The following is a 24562-nucleotide window of genomic DNA, read 5'->3' as shown; positions in this document are numbered from 1 at the left end:
GTAAGGAAACATAATACGGAGTGCTAATAGTTGATTCGAGTTAGACTCAAACCAACAGGCATGCGGTTTGTGCACTTGCTGACACGAACGCTGGTTGATTATATCACACTAGCGCTACTAAACTTATTGATACATGCTCTCCGGTAGATGAATATCGATCGCAGATAGGGAAGCTCACCAGTTTTAGTTGAAGATTTTCATACTATAGAGTGTTTTTCCGAGGAGAGTTTTTACTTTCTGTGGTGAAATTTCTTTAAAACTTATAGACAACCATTTATGCTATTCAACAGGACGATTTAATTGAGCCCGATATGAAGGGGAAACAACAGACGTAACAAAGACAGACGACAACAACATAGAGAACAGAATAACAAAATCAAGGTATGTGTATTTAATACACATGAAATAATTACAATGATATCTGTGCAGTTATTGGGTTACTTAGACAGATAACAAATGGGAAAATAACAGACCTTATCATAGACAACACAAATTAGTTATAGTATCAGAGTCTTTTTCGTCTATACAATTAACTGTAGATAAAAATGAGTAGCTATAGTACACTCGCTTATATATCCACTTCCTTAGGTCTACCCTTATCTGCGAAGACAGAAACATAAAGGTGCGCCCCATTGACATCCATGTTTGGCAAGAAATCAGTTGTTTACTCGGCGCAAGACTTTTCAAGCAAGTAAGTACTTGAGCTAAGCGAGCCACAGATTAGACCAACATATTGTTATAAATAGAGTATAATCAGTTATCCCCCATCCCTCAGTCTAAGTGACACATCTCTGTCTTTCTTCAGAACCATTGTATACAATTCGTCCCCCTAAATAAGGACATAAACTGGGTTCAACCGATTACTTCGAGCTACACACGAAAAATAGTCTATTGGAATAACAAGGGTCAGTATGGTTTTCTTATATCTCATAATTATATATAAGCAAGATTAGAGATTTAGTATTCTTATCTTCAATTTAACTGGCATATACCTAGAAAAACATCTCCTGTCAACACCCCTTGTAAGAGTAGAGAAACTCGTCCACAAAAGAATACTTGTTAGTACCCAACTCCAGCATAGCCCAGGTCTCCATCAGATTGATCATGGTGGGTATAGCTCACGCAAACTGTGATTGGCTCTCCACACTTTTTGTAAAAGTAGAGAAACTCGCCCTGTGCAACAAAAAAGAACACTTGTTAGCACCCTATTTCAATACTTCCCAGGTTGCTATCAGAATGGTTTTTGCTAAGTATAGTTAAAGTCACATGGTATTGTTTCTCCCCATTTTTGGACCACCAATAATCAGGGTAACTGAATTTCTAGATCAAGATTGTTGGGATCGGTGCGGAGCTGAGAGACGTTGGGAGGGGATTTTATAGTTCAAATGAATTAACTCATCATTGTTTATGTTAATGAATTATCATTGCTATATTGACTCCCGTAAACAATTCATAAAACGGGTTTTAATTGATACATATGTTTTTTTTCTTGTTGTTATTATTTTTTACATATAGTGTTAAACTCAGAGCGGATTCCTGACGAAGGCCTAGCCGAAACGCGTTGTGTCAATCGACCGCCTATGTGCCCATTGTGTTACAATTGAGTATATAGTTGAGACAAACAAAAAAAGTTTTTCACTGGCTTTTTGAATTTTAGTTCTTGTATATAGTGTGTGTGAGGGAAAACAATCATAGTAGAAATAATGAATTATCAATATGATCAATACTAGCAGGCTAAGGACAACTCTTATGATCAATCAATTATGAATCTATCATGGTTTGTACTGTATAAATAAGAATCAATTTGTACAGATGATCACTTGTAGATATATTATTGTCCATATGTATTGTTGAAAAAAAGAATATATTGTGAAAAAAAGAAATTGAAAAACAGAAAACGTAAAAAACAGATATTTATATTTTGTAAAAATAAAAAAGATATATCACATATTCATTAGCCTGTATGCCTATCTATTTCACAATTTGTATTTGTTGCACATTATTAGATGGTTGTTAATAGAATGAGTGATATGCATGTTTATTGGGAGTCAATTTGCAAGTAGTATTTATCCGACACTGTGCCCGGTGTTAACCCTTTCCCTACAATTGATTGCAGAATAAGTCACTTGATGAGATCCTGAGGTATGCAAAATATTGTAATTATGAATAGGAAATGACGTCGAAAAAAACTTAAGGAGAAGTTCATGTTGGCCTAGATTAAGGGGCATATTATCAATGGCCAGCGATAATTATTGCTGGCCGTGCTTAGCGATAATAATATTATCTCAGGCTATCTCTGGAATTTATCGCCCTGGCAGCGCGTTCTTAACAACGAGTTTCTCCAGGGTGATAAAAATTCAAGAGATAGCGAGGTTATCACCCTTTTGCAGGGAACATCGCTGGTTTTCCCACAGGGTCGTATCAGCATAATCCACCCCCTATGTTAGGGATGGCTAAGTCAGGATTTTAGCAGGCGTTAGATTTTGGCGAAAACATGTGGGCTGCCCTGTAAATATCGTAATGTAAACATCAGCGATATTTGAAAGGTAGTCCATCCAGGGTACGCCCAGTAACGCCCACTTTGCATCTCATTGGAGATGCAAAGGGAGACGTTGGGAAAAAGGGTGCTAACATGTGATTATGCATGTTAGCACCCTCTTGTAAATAGGGTGCTGGTTTTATCTCCGCTTTTTTGGCTTTGAAAGCCACAAAAGTGAAGATAAAGCCCTTGTAAATATGCCCCTTAGTTTGCTCAGAAAGAGTTTCGGAATCAGTCTTTTGCACAAAATCAAAATGGTATGCAAGGTGTAGGTTCACAAACAGAAGTACAAGTTACTCAAGGAGGTTTCGGTAGAGGAAGGGCTGTTCCCTTTGATCCGAATTCTGGTATAAATGTTGCAACTCTAAAGAAAATGACCCCTTGTCACTATTGTAAAAAGATCAGACATTGGAAGAGGGAACATAGGCTTCATCCTGATTTCACACAGGGATTCTAAGATTAATACAATAGGCCAGTTGTCAGATAGATGGCAAGTGGTGAATGATGTCACAATATGTCTCAAAACTTAACCAGACACCGTCAAACGAAAGAACATTCTAGAATGATTATTATTAGTGATTGTTGTCATACAGGCCTGGGGAAAGAGAACTGCTTTTCATCTTCACTGGATGGCTGTTTTAAGAAAATGATTCAGTTTAATCACTATTGACAAGGTGTTCATATTAAAGGCTTGCATTGGCACCGTTTCATGAGTCATATTTTGTAAACGCCAGTTTGTGACAGTCAGATTTACACAGGTGCTTGGCATCTTTACTTGCCAGGGAATTTTAAAGTCTTTTTCTGTAGACTTGTAAAAATTTCACTTTGGGGTAGTGATTTGGTGGAAACTTTGTCATTGAAAATGTCAGTACCGAATTGCCTGGTTCTGGCACCTTCCTGCCTAGAACCAATCCACAAATTCAAAGAATCAAAGCAACTTATGGGATATAAGCCCTCTTCTCTTTGAAGGATTTATATCTGGTTATTTTTGCTACAGGCATGGGAAAGAAATGGAGTGAGAATATAGTTTCAGGGTAAGAATCTATTATAAAAGAGATACTGGTTTCAGACACACAGCAGATTGTTTTCTCTTGTCCTCTTAGCTCATCTTCATTTCTAATGCAGCTGAAAATGCAGAGCTCTGAGTAATGACCTTCAAGGAGCCGGGAGACTACATAAATCAAAGAATTTTCGATTCGGATTTCTCAGATATCTCCTAGTCATGAGTAACAAAAACCTTGTTTTATCACAGTGCAATCCGTGTATCACGTGAAATATTATCTTTGCGGAAGAAAGAGAAACCAGATGATTACTCAGATAAAAAACTAAAGTGATTCTTTTAGACGGGTGCCACTGACTAGTGGAGCTACATTGCATTGTTCTTTAGCTCTGCTGTAATATGCACTCTGAAAAAGGCCTGAAATTCAATTGAATTGAGACAATTTAAATGATTAGAGTTTAACTAGCAGCAAGCATTCTTCAACGAGTTTGGCTTTACAGTGGAAAAATGGAAACTTGTTTCCTGAAACCTACTGCAAAACATTAATCAGTGTGTGCACTAATTGGGTGATCTATCAAAGGCATTCCACCTTTCCTGTCGGCACAAAATGGCGAGATAATTAGCACACTCTAAGGAAATTGTAGTACAAAAGCGTTCCTAGCACACTTCAAAAACAACCTTTGGCAACACCAATAGACTGGAGATTTAATGTGTTAACACAATCAGTGTTGGCACATTAGAGCAAGACACACAGGAGGGAACCAAAGGATGCGGAGAGAGGGAGCAAGGGTAAAGTAGGCTCTAATGCCCATTCAATGCAAGCACTCAAAGGGAGGTGAAGGGATACACCCGAGCAGCCAAACGCCAACTGCGTTGCCCACGGTGCTCAGCAAAGAAGTGACTCACAAACTCTCAAGCTGATGGATGAACGAGGCTGATTGAACAAAGCCAAAATTTCAAAGGAGTGGACCCAAAATCCATGCTATGTACAGTGTTAGTAGTACGTTAGTAGCACACCTATTGCTGTCAAAGCCAATGACCTCGTTTACAGATTGTCTCCGAAATGTCAAATTCATAGAAAAACTATTTTGAATATCCAATATATCAGGCTACTCCAAATCAAGAACATTGACAGCAACCTTTGCCACACATAGTCCACTCCACTTTTCAGCCAAAAGCAAATTTTACAGTACATATATCTTTACAGCCATTGTTGAAAAGCAGAGACTCATTTTAAGTACTAAAGTATGAAACGAATTAGGAAACACCACACCCTTTGTGAAATTGTTTGCATAGACCACCAATTTCCACAGTAACTCGTGGTTCCTGTCTACTGACCAGTTCTTGTTTTTCTTTTTATACTTATAGCCATGAAAGAGCATTGAAAAGCAGCATATCTTTTTTGTCATTATTGCCCACAGACATAAGGTCAAAGGTTTTGTGGGCAGGTTATGAACAATAACCTGTCCACTCGCCAAACTAATATTGTACTTGGTCAACAGAATTCACTTTTTTCATTAACAGAGTGAAAGCAAAAGTGATACTTTCTTCTAGAAACAAAAAAAAAAACCTTTGACAAAAGTTCCCCATGTACAGATTCCTTAGGTCAGTTAGAATAGGTATCACATGCTTTTCTCTCAGAAGATTCTGCAGCTCTTTCCCTGCCCTAATACTATCACTAAGTTTCACAGCTGTTTTACAATTCCAAAAAGTTAAGTCCATGAACTCACAGCCTCATAATATACAGTCAATATACCCCACTCAGAGAAAGTGATGTCTTATGAGGCTGAGCCTATAAAGTTGGTGCACTCTATGCATATATCCCAAAGTGGGAGTTTTCTTAACAGTTGTGGGGGTCATTTACATTTTTTTCTGCTGTTTGAGACCACTAAGGTTTCCCTGGCTGTATGGAACGGAAAAAAAGAACATTAAACCATTCACTCTAAACAGGGCCGGACTGGCCGTAGGGGGCACCGGGCCGGTTTTGGCCCCCTTGGAGCCTTTTTTGTTACCAGGGGTTGAGAAAATCGGCCCCCGGTAACAAAATCGTCCGAAACCGGCCCTAGCAAACCGCTTGGCTGCACCCCCCTCACCCCCAGGGGGGCCCGGACGAGGAGTTTGCCAGGGCCTGTTTCGGTTCTCCGTCTGGCCCTGACTAAATAGGGTGAGCAATCTGATGCACCTACACCGACAGCCTTAACTCATTTGATCCTTCCATGCAAGATTTCTGATGGCAAAGTCAGCGAACACCACAATCAGAAAAATGACCTTGCATCCCACCTCAAAATAGATTGAGTGAACCATCAATTAGTCATACAGGGTACTCTGCCAAGGTTGTGGCACAGTACCATGGCCAACAAACTCTAAATCATGTCAAGTGTCTTTAACTTGCATTGCTGCAGAATAGGAGCTTTGTGAGCATGAGATTTCGCATGCACGGATAAAACATTCACCATGGTAATAACTGAGGACTGTTTGATGTATTTTTAGCATTAGCTATTTATAATGCAAAGGTACCAAAAGTGAAAACAAGTTCAGCATATTGAGACAGTAGAAGAATATTTTCAATAATAACTTATTTTACATGCTAAATAATATAACTTGTCTGCCATCTCTAAATGCTTTAAATTTCAGGTTTTACTGTTAACCCATTGATTGTATTCAGTTTACCACCGTTGGGAGGATGGTATGCTCAGATGACCATGGCCAGAAGTTTACAGGATATGTGAACAGGGAGTGCTTATCTCACTCAGGCAATCTGCCGGCTTCAGGATCACGTGGTTCATTTTATGTGCCTTACTTGCTCACACACAATGTCAAGCCAAGAGTATTGGGTGATGTGTTAACTCCCAAAATATGTAACACCGGCGTATTTGTCGCCAAGGTTGATCGTTAAGAATCTAAGTCTTCAGTTTCACCCCTAAGGGCATGACGTCAATAAGCCTGACCTCAGAAGAGATAACATTTCACATGATGGTATGTACTCAAATGATTGGTATAAGTTATTATCATATATTTGTACCTTCAATATAGACACCTCAGAAATGCTTTTTCTCGTTCTATTCAAGACACTTGTACACAGCTGCCCCCATTTCAACTTTCTAAATATTTTTCACAAAACAATCTCATCTGTTAAGAATAATTGCTGCTCAGATTCTGTCTCTGCAAACACATTTCTAAGATGACAATGCTGAATAAAAAAAATGCGGGTCTGCTTGTGGGAACAGCTTGAAGCTTATTTTAGCTTCGTAAATATTTTGGGAAAACAACGTCAGTAATATTCTGCCAGAGTAGTTTTATGGGTACATACTGTCACCTAAGATTTCATGAAAAAAACATTTTCACTGCGATTACAGATACATTATGTAGGAAACTTACCACAGGCTGACATAGGGACCCTTATTCCTAAATGCAATTCAACAATTTACAGATGCAAGTGTTTTTAGTTATTTTGTTTTGTACCATTATTTCTTTAGCAGGGACCTTAGCCCAAAGCGTAGGGCAGCTTCACATAGGTCAAAGAATAATTTGGTGGATCGAGCCAGAGACAGATGCAGGTACAGATATTTTCAATAAATTAGTAAGATCATATTAAATATTCATGGACTGAGGAGGAGTAGTGGAAGGGTACAGCTACATAGGAATGGTGAGACATCCGTACTTCAAACAAAGCAGTTGTTCGTATATTCTGCCAGAGGCAGAGATGTTAAGAAGAAGGAAGGGGAACTGAGTAAGGGAGGTTGGGGACCATATCATGGTGCTATTTGCTGTGCTGTGCCAGCGCTTAAGGGGTCTCTGAGCTTCTTGTTGGCGTTTTTTTTATTTTTAATGCGATTTTATATAGCGCGAACATTCCCTGAAGGTGTCAGAGTGCTTTACAAAAGAACCAGATGCGTTGCATAAGGATTTTTGATTACATGAGTTACATAAGAGATACAAACAGAAAAAAAATGCAAATGTACAAGTTGTAAAGTCACTCAAGGAGAAGATATAAACAGAAAAAATTGCAAATGTACAAGTCGTAAAGTCGCTCAAGGAAGAGATACAAACGGATAAACTCTAAAATCACATAGGAATGGTAGTAAGTACAATGGTCTACTACATATACTACATATACTAGTGGTTAGAGTTCTATATAAACAAATAGTAAATTTAACAGCGATTAGGCTTGGACAATTATATATTACATATTTACATACATATATATTTATGAGTTACAGAGGCATGGCTCAGGCATAGGGAAAAAGCAGGCAAGGGGAGAGAAATTCAGGGGAGAGGGGAAAGGAATAGGGGAGGTAGAAAGAGAGTGAGGGAGGGAAAACGTAGGGAAGGGGGTGATGAGTGATGGGATCTGGGGCATCAGCATTATTCACAAACGATGAGTAGATCAGTGGAAAAGAAAGACGATTGAAAGGTCGCCCAGCTAGAGACAGGTGGGACTGGAGGTACGGACCAAGGTCGCTAAGATGGCGGATGGGACAAGAATGTCTTTAGGAGATGGTCCCAAAATGGTGGGGTGCATATGAGTCCTAGTCCAAAAGTTCAAAAAGAGTAGTTCTTACGTCCGCTCAAATCAAATAAAATAAATAAACCTCCAAATAGTTCCAGGCGAGGCAGGAGGGCTAGCAGTAGGGAAAAGCAGCGGCAATCAAGTCAGGAGGCGGGGGAGGGTCAGGGGGAGAGAGCCTCAGCTCAGCTCCCCTGTGGCCATCCAGAGAAAATACAGAGTTGCGACAGGATCCGCTGAGAACAGGTTTCCAGGGAAATTTGGTGAAAAGGCGGGGAGGAGGAATTCCTGGCAGGGGAGATGAGCGGGGAGCTGTGCCCGATGAGTGGGGAGGAAGAGGGAGATGGCAGGAGCGTCTGGTTGCCTGAGGACTGCTCAAAGGGCCCAGTCATGGCGAGGTAGCGTTGGGTCGCCAGGGGTCGTCTCTCTAGTCCGACCAGTTCCTGTACCTGGGAGCTAAGTCATCAAAAGCCGCAGGTCGGCCCTGGAAATCCCGGGAAAGCAGTCTAAGGATCTCCGGTGGTGGAGGAGGTCCAATCGGTGGTGGAGGTGGTCCAATCGGGGTTTTTTGCCAGGGATTTGTGCCAAAAGGCAATCCCAAACCGGGGAGCTCCCGGCCGGAGCTCCTTACCTGTCCACCATTTTGGTGGCTGTGGCGTCTGGAGTGCATGCAGTAACACGTAATATCTCTGAGATAATGCATGTTTTTCTGACAGCAGAGTTTGGAAAACAAAGTAGCAGTTACTGCCCTGTACATTTAATAGGCTAATATGCAAATTATTAGACAGTAGTGCATGAGGAGGTGCCATGAGTCATGAGAGATGAAGCCTCAAGTGGGTAATGATTCCTCTATTCCACAAAAATGATTGCTTGTATTTGCAAGGCAAGAATGCAAAATAAAGCATGGTTAATTAAGCTTTTCATTCAAGTTCTACATTCATAGTAAGGAGTAAATAGAAGGCCTATTAGCTTCCCTCGCATACATGAACACATTCTGAAATACCAGACTCAGATAGTGGTTATCTTTCTTTTTAAAGTGGGATCTTAAACTTCTAGAATTGGACAAAGTGTTTGGTTCTAAATTGAAGTGCAATGGGTTCAAAGAAATCAATTAGTTCCCTCCTAACATTCACTAAATGCATCGTTGGAAAAAGGGGACCCCCAATTATTTCAGTGTTTATTACTAAGGGGCATCTTTTCTTTTAAAAGACACTTCTCTGTATTTATGAATATCATTTCTGCACCTGTCAACAGTGGGGATATAATTGCCCAATAATAAATTGCAATAAAAGAAACCCCAGAAAGGCAAGTAATAATACAGTAATCATGCAGTACTTCTTCACGTACTCATTAAAGCTACCCTCATAAATATGGTCATAGAGATGCCCTTCACAAGCTTAATATCTTATGTACATAGTTTTCCACCAACAGTGAGTCCAATTACACATATGCACATTTACGTTTTTGGTATAAATGATGGAGGCAAGAGGGGTTGGCTGGAAAATAAAGACAATCTGTTAAGTGTGAGAGAAGGAAAGATGCAATTAAGGACTATAGGAAGGTGCATGCAAATACAAAATCACACCTACAAAGAGGTAACCCAGTTACTACTCACCAAAGTTACTTCCAAATGTATGTCAGTGTCAACACAGCTCAAATAGGCTTGCATTTACTCCAGCCAACACTTGAAGTATGTCAAACACCACCCATGGCCACTCACAGGTACTGCAAAGGAATAAGATGCAAATAAATGGAGGTAGGGAATACTATCAGTATATTGACATACATTTAAAAATTCAATTGAATAAAGGCAAAAGTGAACTACATATACACATTGTAGAATCCAAACTAAATTGTAAAAATATTTGGTAAATCTTTTAAAAAAGAAAAGTAAAACAATACATGTAAATAGTCATTTAACTTTCAGCATTGAAAGCAGAAATACTGATCAGTTTGTAAAAATGCAAACATAACAGATGCACATATTTAAAAAATGTAAGTTATGTGAATTGATAATGATGTTTTTGATAAAGAAACAGCTTACTCAACTCACATGAAACTCTACCCTACACAAACTCAAAGAAACATCGTAACACTTTTAATGTCCCACATACCAAACATCAGTAGCTGTTGTCTAGCTCAATTACATCTTGCAACACAACAGGAAGAGGTCAGAGACTAGAGTGTGCACTGTGTTATGTACATCCACATGTGGTGATTTTCAGATGTGCATATTTCCCCCAGGTGATTAATGTTTTACTATTTTTTCCATGCATATTTCCACATCGAGTAGGGGAAGTGATCTCTGACTATACTATGAAGAACTATATTTGGCAACGTTTGTACTTAAATACACCTGTGATGTTACTAGTACTAACTTTATGGTTGTATTTTGAGTTCTCTGGGCCAGATTCACAGAACTAACTTAAGACAAAATCCTAAACTTACTACCATTTTGGTATTCACAGAAGGCACTTACTCATTTTGGTATTCACAGAAGGCACTTACTCATTGATGAGTAAGTGCCTTCTGTGAATACCCAAATGAGTAAGCACACTTACTCATTTTGGTATTCACAGAAGGCACTTACTCATCAATGAGTAACGCCTTCTGTGAATACCAAAATGAGTAAGTGCCTTCTGTGAATACCAAAATGAGTAAATTGTAGTAAGTTTAGGATTTTGTCTTAAGTTAGTTCTCTGAATCAGGCCCATTGTCCCTATCTCCTGATGTAAGGAGGATGGAACACATACATTTACTTCAAATGGCAATTCTCTACCTAGTGGCTGAATTGTATTTAAGCAGACATGTATGCCTAGGAGTAGGTGTTGATCAATGTGTGCAGAGATGTTGGTGAATAGATTTAACTTTGTGAATTGGGATCTCATTTATGTGATGTTCTGGAGAAACTAAAAGATTTTGTCGTATCCCCAAATAAAGCCACTCTTTGATCAGATGTAATATTAACAACAACTATCCTATTTAACTGTTAAAAAACTTCTTCAAAAACCTCCAAACTCAGGGAATGCCTAATCATACTTTGCCAAGGCCCAGATGCTGCTCCACATTATATTCATAATGGGGACATTGTCCTGCCCTTTTTATAGTATAGTCTGTCAGGGGTATAGTGCCGGCAGTGCGAAAAACAATATTGCCATTATATTAGATTTGTAGCTACTGCTATTTTGTGAGTATGCAGGAAGGTTCTGCGTCATTCTTCTTTTGTTATACCTGCTCTATTTGCCCATATTTCCAATGAATTATAGATTTTAGGGCAAAAAAGACTGATTGAAACACACATAAAATGTTGATATATTCTCCACAGTATTGGACATATAAATGTTTTGCCCCCTTTTTTGGTTGAGCTCAAAATAATTTCTTAGTTGCAAATACTTCAACAAGCAGCTATGACCTGGGATCCTAAATTGCTCCACGAGTGCAGCAAAAGGCAAAAATCACTGTTATTGTGCAATTGATTTAACCTAAAGGCAGTCCACTTAATGCATATCTCAATCCCCGTCTTAGAGATTTTCAAAAAAGAGATTCTGATTCTCACATATGTTCACATCTTAAACTTTGTACATGTATGCAAAAAACTTGACAACATTTCTGAGGCACTCAAAACCACATTATAAACGGAATTTAGGGTTGTTAAATTTAACTGGCTATCTATTTGGCCATGCTCACATACTATCTTATGCAGGATTTGGTGATACTAGTGGCTCTAGTGGCCGATCTGGAAGCTTCCCCATTGGGGTACGGGAACAAACATTGGTTTCTCCAACCGAGTTGACTGATTTTGCAGGGATTTTAAAGTCCTCTGGCTTTAAAATGTTTGAAAATTTCTAGGAGTTTGTTTTCCAGCTGCTCTCCCTTTTTTAAGGAAGGTGAGGGCCTGCCCTCTCGCTCCTCACAGCCTGTTGTTAAGGCTTCCGCTTCAAATCTTTCACTGCATCTCCGGCACCTATCTGATTCTCTCCAGCAGATGTGGATGTGCCGGACCCAGGCCCTGCTCCTTAGTCAGGCCTCATGGTAACTCTCCTTTGCCAAGGGTATTTTTCATCAAAACCTTGTGGTCTCAAAGCAGATTACCATCCCTTCCTACACACACTAGACCCCATAGTCTACTGGCCACATTAGGGGTGCCTTTGTGTCAGCTTGAGTCAGGGGCATGTCTCTTGGTCGATGAAGTCCCAAGGCACAAGTCCACAGAATTTGCAGGGGATCCCTCTCATCTACGGTCCCCAGCATGTCCATCCATCTAATGTCCCTCAGAGAGAGTGGGGTGCCAGTGCCACTGGCCCTAAATACGAACTCTAGCCCATTGATGCCTGATTGAGTCAAAAGTCCTGAAATCACCTTTTCCAATCTGAGTCAGAATTCCGCAAATAACTTTCTTTTTCAGGAGTCAGGGTTCCAGGAGTCCTTTTCACAGCAGGAGCCAATAGTCTTTTCTCTCTAGATGGGGCTTCTTCTTCAGGTGTAGCTTGCCATAGGTCCCAGGATTTTCTCAAAAGTCTCTCATTTACAATTTGTTAAGTGGGGTGGAAGGTTCAATAAACTAGCCAACTCTGGCAAATACAAAGAGCACAATAATCACTCTACTCCTGTCCCAGTCTACATGTGTAGCATCTATTTATTTTTTTAAACAAACTTTATTCGCTTTTATAGTGGTACAGTATTGGCCACAGACCAGGATTTCAACTTCTCAAGGGAGTGTACCAGCAGATTACTTCAAAATAAATCATAAGAACAAATTTATAAGAACATGGCTGGACGAGGTTTTGGAATCTCACCCCCCCCCCACACCACCCGACTCCCAGTGTTATATGTGTGTTGTCTAGCTATATTTAAATGCAACAAAAAACAATGTCTCAACTGGAGAATATTAGGAGAGGACAATTTAAAAGCAGTGAGATCAATCACATGTGGGAAGGGGAACAAAGGAGGGGAGACCACAACGTGGGGGTGAGGTGAAGAGAGGCAATTTTATAATTCGGTAAGTAGTTGAGAGGCACTACAGTACATTTATTATACAATGACCATAACACACTGGGTGGGCACTGAGCGTGCTGGTGAGAGGTGTACGGCGCAGTGACACAAGAGTGCAAAAAACAGCCTGAACGGCGAGATAGAATAAGATTTAAAGTGGTCAAAAAACAATACAATTTATATACAAAGTGCCTCTACAAAATTTTTCAGGTAATTGAATTGACCACTAGAGCGCCTGAGTTCTAGGCTGTGTAGTCGATGGCGTTTCAACCTGGATGATTTCAGGTCATCGATTTGGGAAAAAGGAGGTGGTGATGGACAGAGTTTCTGAATGATGCAGAATACTCTTACCAAGTCAAGAGATCATGGTTTAGATCCATCACCGTTTTTTAGCTCACTGCATCATCCCAGCTCAGAACCTGGCTACATGCAAATTAGTCTGTACCTGTCCCAGTGCATGATGGGAACAGGGCAAACCAAACTACCAAGCCAATTCTTATACTGGGAAGGAAACAAGCTTCCGGGGACCGGTTTCTGGCATCACAGCCTTCGTCGGCCCGGCTTGCCTGAATCCTGATGGTGCAATGAGCAAGGGACTCACGTCTGAGCATACCCTCCCACACTGAGTGTGGATAAAATCGATTTGGGAAAAGGGGGTGGTGATGGACAGAGTTTCTGAATGATGCAGAATACTCTTACCAAGTCAAGAGATCATGGTTTAGATCCATCACCGTTTTTTAGCTCACTGCACCATCCCAGCTCAGAACCTGGCTACATGCAAATTAGTCTGTACCTGTCCCAGTGCATGATGGGAACAGGGCAAACCAAACTACCAAGCCAATTCTTATACTGGGAAGGAAACAAGCTTCCGGGGACCGGTTTCTGGCATCACAGCCTTCGTCGGCCCGGCTTGCCTGAATCCTGATGGTGCAATGAGCAAGGGACTCACGTCTGAGCATACCCTCCCACACTGAGTGTGGATAAAATCGATTTGGGAAAAAGGGGGTGGTGATGGACAGAGTTTCTGAATGATGCAGAATACTCTTACCAAGTCAAGAGATCATGGTTTAGATCCATCACCGTTTTTTGGCTCACTGCACCATCCCAGCTCAGAACCTGGCTACATGCAAATTAGTCTGTACCTGTCCCAGTGCATGATGGGAACAGGGCAAACCAAACTACCAAGCCAATTCTTATACTGGGAAGGAAACAAGCTTCCGGGGACCGGTTTCTGGCATCACAGCCTTCGTCGGCCCGGCTTGCCTGAATCCTGATGGTGCAATGAGCAAGGGACTCACGTCTGAGCATACCCTCCCACACTGAGTGTGGATAAAATCGATTTGGGAAAAAGGGGGTGGTGATGGACAGAGTTTCTGAATGATGCAGAATACTCTTACCAAGTCAAGAGATCATGGTTTAGATCCATCACCATTTTTTAGCTCACTGCACCATCCCAGCTCAGATCATCATCAGGACAACAGGTCATTAGATTGAAGGTAGTGCTCTATGGAGGGGGGGAAGAGAAAGAAGGGCCAGAATAAGAGTGGTCCCGGGGGACAAGGACAGCAAGAGTGAATAATTTATGAAAAGAGTCAAGTTACCTAGTAAAAAGAAGTTGGTAGGGCATCATGTATGGTACTAGATCTGTAAATCGTAGAAGGCGCTGTGTTAATCTGTGGGCAAAGAAGAATATCAGGGGAAGTAGTGCAAGAAAAGTAGGAATGGGCAGTAGGTAAAGGAAGTAGTACAAAAATTGCCCGGTACAACGTCCGATGGAACACGTTGGCGGAAGGCCAATAGCGTTTAAGGAATCGGGGACATGAGTCCAAAAAGGCCCGTGAGCTGGGCGCGTGGTAAGAAGGAAGGGGGTAGTTGACTCTGAAAGACACGAGCAGTGACGATTAGTTGTGGGCAGCGCCTACGGGGGGAAAAAGGGACAATCAAGGCAGTCGAGGGCTGGGCGTGGTGGGAACTTACTGAAAAACACGTCCCAGGAGAGGAGAATAAATCCGTCAGCTTGAGGGGAATAAAACCAACAGCATGAGAGGAGCAAAACCTCTCTGATGCAAGGGAGATGAGTGAAACGTCCGATGAAGCCGCATACGGGACGTTGGGGAAAGAAAAGCCGGAAATGGGACACGTGACGGGAGTCACAAGGGACGGAACAACTAGACAGGGGAAAGGATAGTGAAAGTAAGGTACCCCAGGGGGACCTGCAAGTAAGAGGGAAGACGTGCATTTCAAGTTTGAGGATGCACGGGGAGAATTGAATGGAGGGAAACAATTTATTAAATAATTTTCAGTGAATGTGTATAACACGAGTGGATAAATTGGATATAACGTTGAAGGCGACCAAAATTAGCAAGCAAGGAGTCAATTCACAGTGGGTATCTCACTCGGGTGGTGGTAGCAGATAAAGAGTCTAAATATATACATTCTTGAGTACATTAATGTTCACAAATTGCTGGCAACAATAAAGCGGTATGCAAAGCAGAAAAACACATTACATCGAATCAAGATACCATTTAACAAAAAGGTTACTGTACAAAGGAGTGGATCAAGGAATAGGGAAGGAAAGAAAGGCATAGCCACGAATAAATTAAAGCAATTAAGGAACAATGTGGTCAGCAAGGGTACATCAAAAGTTGATAACATATCAGATATTGGCAGTGATATGACATTGGGTCAAAGATGACAGGTAGGTGTCATTGATGGTAGGTACCAACAAGGGTCTAAAGTGTGGTAGGGACGACTCAAGGGAATTACAGAAGTGAGGGGAGAATTCATGTGGCTGTAATGACTGTATTCCATCCGTCAAGGGTGTTGAGCCCTTTTTTCATGGAGTTACAGCGTGCAATTCATCTGCATTCGCATTTATTAAGTAACAACTGTAGATTGCCTCCCCTGAGTGGCAGTTTGTGTTAGTCAATCACCTGCCAGATAAGATCTGTTTCTGCGTGATTTTTTTCTTTCTAGTGACTGACCAAGGGTGCTGGATCTACATTACACCTAATGCGGCTTTGATGTTGGAGGATGCGTAATTTAACCATCTGTGTGGTTTGGCCTATGTATAGCAAATCACAAGGGCAACGTATTGCGTTAACGACATTTGATGTGCGGCAGTTGGTGAAATGATTCAGTTTGTATGTATGTCCATCGTTAACAAATTCCTTTGTGTTGCGTGTAAAATTACATGCTATGCAGGACTGGCACTTGTAGTGACCAACAATTGGCGGTAGTCCCCAGAGCGAGGTAGCTGTTTGATTTCTTTTGTTCGTTTGTGGCCAGGTAATGGCGTGGACAAGCTTGTCTGCAATATTGTTGCCCCTTTTGTAGGAGAACAAAGGGGGTTCTTTGAATGGTGTGTTTGTCCGAAGTAGAGGCCAGTTTCTTTTAATGACCCTGCTGACCAAGTTGCTTGAAGGGCTGTATGTGGAAACGAAAGGGATGCATGGTATGTTTGGGAGAGGGAGAAAGTAGAACCTCCCTGTGACAATACCATGCCCTTTTGGATGCGCGGGTGACAATGCATTTAGGGTAGCCTCTGCTGATCAGTTTTTGTGAAAGAATGGCTGCTTCCTTGAAGTAGTCTTTGCGCCATTTACAATTTCTCCGGATCCAGAGAAATTGGCCGTATGGTAAGCCGTCCCTTAGGCCCCTAGGGTGGTAGCTGGAGTACATCAAAAGAGTGTTGCGCTCAGTTGGTTTGCGGTAGAGGGCTGTACCAATGGTGCCATCATTTGCATGTAAAGTGAGGTCAAGAAAGGGTAAGTCATTGGTCCTGATGTCTGAAGTGAATTTCAGGTCTTTTTGGCAGTTGTTAAGCCAGTTTATGAAAGATGCTAGGTCATCTTGTGTACCATGCCAGAGTAGGAGTATATCGTCGATGTAGCGACGCCAGAGGTTGATTTTAGTGAGGAATGGATTGTGTGTAGATAGGAACAGATTGGTTTCAAGGTGGTGAACATAGAGGATGGCAAAATTAGGGGCGAAGCAAGCCCCCATAGCTACGCCCTTGATCTGTAAGTAGAATGTTTCTTTGTAAAGGAAATAGTTTCCTGCAAGTGCAATGCGTAGTAAGTCAATAATGAATTCAGTGGGGATACAAACTGGTCTGGGGCGTGATTCAAGGAGTAGTACAATGACAGAGAGGCCTTTAATGTGAGGGATATTGGTATATTGTGCCTCCATGTCTAAACCAATCATGAGGTCATTATTGATATCAAAAGGTGTGTCCTCAATGATGTTGATGAGATGTGTGCAATCCCTTACAAAGGTGTCAGTGAGTTGGACAAATTGTTTGAGAAAGGAGTCAATGTATTTGCCCAGGGGTTCCAGAATCGATCCACAACCAGAGACTAGTGGTCATCCAGGGGAATTGATAGTGTTTTTGTGGACTTTGGGTAGTATGTAGATGACTGGGGTGCGTGGATGCGGGTTATTGAGGAAGGCATATTCTTTTTTGGTGATAATGGCAGAATCTAAGGCTCGCATAGTGATAGATTGTATCTGTTTTCTAACTTCAGGGAGGGGATCTCCGGGTAAGGGCTGATAATGGGACGAGTTGTTCAACTGGCGTAGAATCTCCTTGTCATAATTATCCATGCCCATAATCACTATTCCTCCGCCTTTGTCTGCGGGTTTAATAACTATTTGTTTGTTGTCATGTAGATTGTCTAGGGCCTGTTTCTCATTGAGAGATATGTTGTAAGGGACAAACTCTGAGCGAGATTGTAATGCCTTCACCTCATGCAGGACTAATCTCTCGAAAGCAAGGATTTCAGGTGGCATCATGGATGTAGGAGGGAGAAAGGTCGAGGCTGGGGGGAATTGTCTAACAACCGGAGTATTGTCATCTGGTTTGTCGGAAAAAAATTTGTTTAAGGCGGAAGCGACTGAAAAAGAGAAGCAAATCTTCTTGTAGTTTAAAGAAGTTGCAAGCCTTTGCTGAGGAGGGAGATCTCATCTGAAGACAGGGTGTGACTGGAAAGGTTGAAGATGGGGATAGGTGAGGTGTTGAAGGTGTTAAGATCTGACAATGGATCCAGGCTGTTTTGAGAGGAAGACAATTGATCTGAGGTCGATTGCTGGTGTATCTCAATAACCAAGGGGGGGGTTCGATAATCACTTGATCTGTAGTGGGTTGCTGGTGTGCCTCAATGTCCATTGGGGGGAGTCTGGTATCATCACTGTTGTTAGGGATCTGAGGAGGTGTAGTTTCCAGGGTAGTGAAGGGGAAGGACATAATTCGGGCCCCATTGGTAGAATTTTCGACGTGTTTGTCGTTCGCCCGCGTACTGGTACTGGTAGTTTGGTCTTGTTCGTGCCCGACCTCGTCCTCGGCTCCCACCTAAAAAACCACTGGGTAGTAAGGGCTGGTGGTGCGGTCTGTTCTGTGGTCATTCACTACTGGAACCTTCTCCAGGGTCTGAGTCCTCTATGGATGTATTTGATGAGTCAGAAAAAGTGATGGCTTGATTATTCCTGTATCTGCCCCAATTTCTATTTCTTCGTGGTTGATACGGTGTAGAGATCAATGAGAGAGCTAGGGAGACATGGGGTACGTCCGTATCCCCTGTAGTATAGGTCAGTTTTATCAAAGCTGGACGAACCCGAAGGTGTTGGTACAATCACTGAGAAGAAGTGATAGGGAACCCACTAGGTTAGTTAAAAGGCCCCTCACACACCAACCTGGTTGGTGTCATGCTTCATCATAGGGGCCCCAAACGGGTGGCCGAGTGCCTCCCGGTTGTGCTGCGATGCCTGGCTACAGCGGAGCTGGTGTGGTGCAGAAGTGTGATGTCGTGAAGGCTTAAAAATATCTCTGAGAGTCCTTGCCGAGGTAAATTTATTATTGGCGGCTCAGGATATATTAAAATTAAACTATGTGGTGCAACTACGAAAGAGATTAGTTTCTAATAGTTGTATGTGTGGTAGGTCTACATGTTTCAGCCCACTTAGGAGTGTCAGGGGCTTTCGTCAGGACCAGTGTGTGAAGTGAGTGGCAAAGTGAGGAGTGCCACGTGATTAGTGAAAAAATAAAAAGGATTTAGTTACCTACACACTCGCTAAGGTGTGTGGAAGAGGTGTCTGCACATTGGCGGACACCGCAACGAAAAAACACTATGGCTGAGTATTCAATCAATCAATCAATCATAGGCATTTATAAAGCGCACTACTCACCCGGAGGGTCTCAAGGCGCTAGGGGGGGGGGGTCCGCTACTGCTCGAACAACCAGGTCTTGAGCTTCTTCCTGAAGGAGAGGTGGTCTTGGGTCAGGCGTAGGTCGGTGGGGAGGGCGTTCCAAGTCTTGGCGGCCAGGTGGGAGAAGGATCTTCCTCCTGTTGTCGCTCTGTGGATGCGGGGGACGGCTGCGAGGGCGTGACTGGTCGAGCGGAGGTGGCGTTTGGGAGCGTAGAAGTTGAGGCGGCTGTTGAGGTAGGTCGGGCCTTGGTTGTGTAGGGCTTTGTGTGCGTGGGTGAGGAGCCGGAAAGTGATTCTTTTGTTGATCGGGAGCCAGTGCAGGTCTCTCAGGTGTCTGGAGATGTGAGTTCGTCTGGGGACGTCGAGGATGAGTCTCGCCGAGGCGTTCTGGATCCGCTGGAGTCTCTTCTGGAGCTTGGCGGTGGTACCGGCGTAGAGGGCGTTGCCGTAGTCCAGTCGACTGGTGACGAGGGCCTGGGTGACCGTTTTCCTGGTCTCGGTGGGGATCCACCGGAAGATCTTACGTAGCATGCGCAGGATGTTGAAACAGGACGAGGAGACGGCGTTGACTTGTCTGGTCATGGAGAGGGAGGAGTCCAGGATGAAGCCCAGGTTGCGTGCGTGTTCTGTCGGTTTTGGTGCGTTGCCCAGGGCGGGGGGCCACCAGGAGTCGTCCCAGGCGGAGGGTGAGGAGCCCAGGATGAGGACTTCCTTCTTGTCTGTGTTCAGTTTCAGGCGGCTGGTCGTCATCCACTCGGCCACGTTTTTCATCCCTTCGTGTAGGTTGGCTCTGGCGGTGGCGGGGTCGTTGGTCAGGGAGAGGATCAGCTGGGTGTCATCGGCGTAGGAGATGATGTTCAGGTTGTGTTGGCGTGCGATGGCCGCAAGGGGGCTCATGTAGACATTGAAGAGGGTGGGGCTGAGCGAGGAGCCCTGAGGGACGCCGCAGATGACTTCCGTGGCTTCTGATCTGAACGGGGGCAGGCGGACTCTCTGTGTCCTTCTGGTGAGGAAGGAGATGATCCATTCCAGTGCCTTCCCCTCGATCCCGACGTTGCTGAGGCGCTGCACTAGGGTGCGGTGGCAGACAGTGTCGAATGCCGCGGAGAGGTCCAGGAGGATGAGGGCCGCTGTTTCTCCGTTGTCCAGCAGGGTTCGGATGTCGTCGGTGGCAGCGATGAGGGCGGTCTCGGTGCTGTGGTTGGCCCGGAAGCCTGACTGGGAAGGGTCGAGGGAACCAGTCGTCTCGAGGAAGGCTGCCAGTTGCTTGTTGATGGTCTTCTCGATGACTTTGGCTGGAAACGGGAGGAGCGAGATGGGGCGGTAGTTCTTGAGTTCGGTGGGGTCCGCCGTTGGTTTCTTTAGTAGAGCGCTGAGTTCTGCGTGCTTCCAGCTCTCAGGGAAGGTGGCGGTGTCGAGGGAGGTGTTGATGATGTCCCGCAGGTGGGGTGCGATGACAGCGTCGGCCTTGTTGAAGATGTGGTGAGGGCAGGGGTCGGTTGGGGATCCGGAGTGGATGGAGTTCATCGTGCTGATGGTGTCTTCGAGGTTGATCGGTGTCCAGGCGTTGAGGGTGGTGGTGGGGGGCGTTGGTTTGGTCGTGGGGAGCGTTGGTTGTGTTCTGAAGCTGTTGTGTATGTCAGCGATCTTGTTGTGGAAGTAGGAGGCGAGGGAGTTGCAGAGGTCTTGCGATGGGGTGATGTCGTTGGTTCCGGCGTTGGGGTTGGAGAGCTCTCTGACGATGTTGAAGAGTTCCTTGCTGTTGTGTGCGTTGTTGTCCAGCCGGTCCTTGAATGCTGTTTTCTTGGTGGCGTGGATCAGTTGATGGTGCATTCGGGTGGCGAGCTTGAGGGTAGTCATGTTGTCCGGCGTTGGGTCTCTTCTCCAGGCTTTCTCGAGGGCTCGGCAGTTCTTCTTGGAGCTCTTGAGTTCGTCGGTGAACCACGGGGCCTTCTTGCTTGGTCGCTGCTCAGGAAAGGGGAGGAGTGCGCTCCTTAAATCACAAATTTTGGTCAAGTAGCAGCACCCGTATTCCACCTACTCAGGGCTCCCGGATCCCGGATGGTCTCTTTGTATTTTGGATATCTTCTTCTTCTGCTCAAAGTTGTGAAATGTGGCGATGGTGCTGTTTACTCTATCCAATAGGGACTTTGCGTCAGGGAGGGTTGTGTCAAAAAGGATAATTTTCTCGAGTTCAGCGATCTCCTCTAGTTCTTTTCGGCTGTGTTCTATGGCGGTATCTATGCCCAATACCATCCAATGTCTGGAGCAGGTCGTGGCCAGATGACTGAATCTGGTACGGAATTTAGGATCTTGTGTAAAGATGGCTGGGATGTTGCTTATTTGGAGGTCAAGTGGTATGCTATCTGATTTGAGGTATTCAGTAAGCATACGTGCATGGAGGTCTGTGCGAATTTGTTTTTCTTTAAGTTTTCGAGTTTCTCCAAAAGAACCCTTGAGGAGTTAGGGGATGCTGAGAGGGGTGTGGATGTATGTGAGAGTAATGAGGGACCACTCAAGATGCGTTGGATGTTGTCATCCGTGTAGGCTACACAGCCTAGAACTCAGGCGCTCTTGTGGTCAATTCAATTACCTGAATAATTTTGTAGAGACACTTTGTATATAACTTTCATTGTTTTTTTGACCACTTTAAATCGTAATCGATCTCGCCGTTCACGCTGTTTTTTGCACCCTTGTGTCACTGTGCCGTCCACCTCTCACCAGCACACTCAGTGCCCACCTTGTGTGTTATGGTCATTGTATAATAAATGTACTGTAGTGCCTCTCAACTACTTACCAAGTTATAAAATTGACTCTCTTCACCTCACCCCCACGTTGTGGTCTCCCCTCCTTTGTTCCCCTTCCCACATGTGATTGATCTCACTGCTTTTAAATTGTCCTCTCCTAATATTCTCCAGTTGAGACATTGTTTTTTGTTGCATACGAAACCCGGTCTCACCTGGGTTAACGGGCTGTACTCCTGTTAATTGTTACTTTTTTAGCTATATTTAAAGTCAACGGGCATCATTATTACATAATTATTCTTGTTGTATGAACGTATCTATAGATTCCACCTCTGGTAACTCAATGCCCCTGTAGGCAGCCCATTGCTGCCAGATCTTTCGATGTTTCAGTGAGCATCCTCTAGCCTTGAACACTGCTAGTTCCATCCCCATACACCAATCCAGAGCTTTTTTCCACTTCCAAAGTGGCGGCGGGGGGCTACTCTTCCAGAATTTAGCAATATCTTGCTTAGCAAGTGTGAGACCAGTAAAAAGCAAATGTTTTTTATACCTGTTGGCACCAATGCCCTCTGTACTATGTAATAAAATGATTTGGGGATCAAACGGAATCTTCCATGAAAGCACTTCACTCAGGCAGGCCAGTTTTTTACCCCAGTAGGGCTAGTGAACTGGGCAAGTCCACACTGTATGTAGGAAGGTACCCGTCTCCCTTGTACACCTGAAACACTCCGAAGACGGTATTGCTCCCATGCGCCAATGGCGATGATGAGCGTAGTAGGCCCTGTGTAGAAATTTGAACTGAATCAGGTGATAACAAAATGCAATCGCCGATTACGGGGGCTTGCCAGTGCCTCTGTCCAATCGTCATCTGTTAGATCAGTTTTGTCAGAGTGTATCTAATGTTGTGCTATTATGTGTGATTATAGTTTGGTATATCTGCCTGATTTTGTGGGCACCGATATCTCCCATTAACAATCACCCTTCTAGTGGGTGGAATTCCGGGAGTTCAGTCAATGTTGTATGTTCGGGAGAGGGTGTGTCTTAATTGGAAAATCTAATAGAATTGGTTTTGATGAAGGTGAAAGTCTTCCTGTAGTTGTTGAAAGGATTTTAAAACCACTCCCTTCATGAAGTACCCAAATGTGGATATGCCTGTAAGGTCCCATGACCGTAAGCCTGGTAGTAACGCTACTTGTTAAAGATCTACCCTCCCTGCCACAACGGGGTTGTTTGTGTCAGTCGCCCAGCCCACCCCATCCGGCTGATAACTTTCCTCCACAACCGAATAATGACTATTGTGGCTGGGGGCAAGTGGTCTAGCCGACAACAACTATATAGCCTGTCAAGCAATGTGTGGACCCCAGCATTATTCTTTCAACGGCATAGGCTGGATCTGTTTGGAAGCAGTACAACCAGTCATTTATAGTGAGGAGATGGGAGGCAGCATAGTAGGCGAAGATATCGGATGCCAGAATTCCACCACAGTAGGTGGACTGGGTACACGTCCGCAGTGCAACACGTACAGCCCCTCCATCCCATATGAACGTATTGATGAGTGAGTCAACCTGTGTGAACCAATGATTGGGGATGTTGTATGGGTAGTTCTGGACCCAGTATAAAATGTGTGGCAGCGAGATCATTTTACCGATTGCTGACCGACCATAGAGGGGCAAAGGCAGGGGAGACCAGGCCTGAACCGCGCCTCTGACCTTGGGCAGAAGGGGTTGTATATTGGGGGCCCAGGACTTCACTGGATTAGTTGATATGAACACACCCAGGTATGTGAAGCCTTCAGATGCCTGCATCAGTTGAGTGGCCCATGTGCCTCGCCCCTGGTTTCCGCACATCGGATATAGGGTGGATTTGGGTTTGTGCAGAGGTCCAAAGTCTCGCCAAACACCCTTAGGATCTGCAGTATCTGGGGACCCGAGGATCCTGGGTCAGTGAGAAAGAAAAGGACATCATCAGCATATAACGCAATCCTATCCGAAACTCCCTCGGACCACTGAAATTCCCGGACCAACGGGTCTTGTCGCACCCAGCTCGCCAATGGCTCAATAGTAAGCGCAAATAAGAGTGGGGACAGAGGGCACCCCTGCAGCGTACCCTGCTCCGGCGATGCATACAGAAGCTGATAATTCCGTGTACAGGAGGCAGATGTAAGATATAATACAGGGGCCAAAATTTAAGGCCGGTAAAAGGAGGAATAGGTACTCCCAGTCTAGTGAATCAAAGGCCTTATCAATGTCGGTAAGAAGGATCGCCGCAAGGCGTTCCAGCCTCGGAACCGTGGCAAGGGCATTCTGTATTAGTCTGATGTTATGACGTGTGGAGCGTTGTGGCATGAAGCCGGACTGGTCAGGGTGGACCAGTTTACAGATGTGAGGTAACAGTTGGTTGGCCAGAATCTTACCTAAGTGTTTTGCCTCAAACTTTAATAGAGAAATGGGGCAATATGACAATGGATCTTCTGGAGGACGACCTGGCTTGAGGAAAACTACGATCTCCGCATGCTTCCAATCAGGTGGAAGAATCCCCAGTTCCAAAGACTTCTGCAGTGCCTCTAAGAGGGGTCG

The 24562-nt window shown here is 43.8% G+C and overlaps 1 protein-coding gene across 1 annotated transcript in view; it reads right to left on the bottom strand.

Annotated features, from left to right (window-relative positions):
- LINGO2 (leucine rich repeat and Ig domain containing 2) overlaps positions 1-24562 on the bottom strand; it is a 3888832-nt gene that overhangs the window by 3635834 nt on the left and 228436 nt on the right. The window contains exon 2 of the mRNA XM_085641323.1: positions 9662-9771. The gene's annotated coding sequence lies outside the window, so the exon portion shown is untranslated. The remainder of the gene's footprint in view (positions 1-9661; positions 9772-24562) is intronic.

Source organism: Triturus cristatus, chromosome 2_2 (assembly GCF_964204655.1).
Source record: "Triturus cristatus chromosome 2_2, aTriCri1.1, whole genome shotgun sequence".
In the NCBI taxonomy this organism is placed as follows: Eukaryota; Metazoa; Chordata; class Amphibia; order Caudata; family Salamandridae; genus Triturus; species Triturus cristatus.
This window is presented reverse-complemented; position numbering and strand designations above follow the sequence as displayed.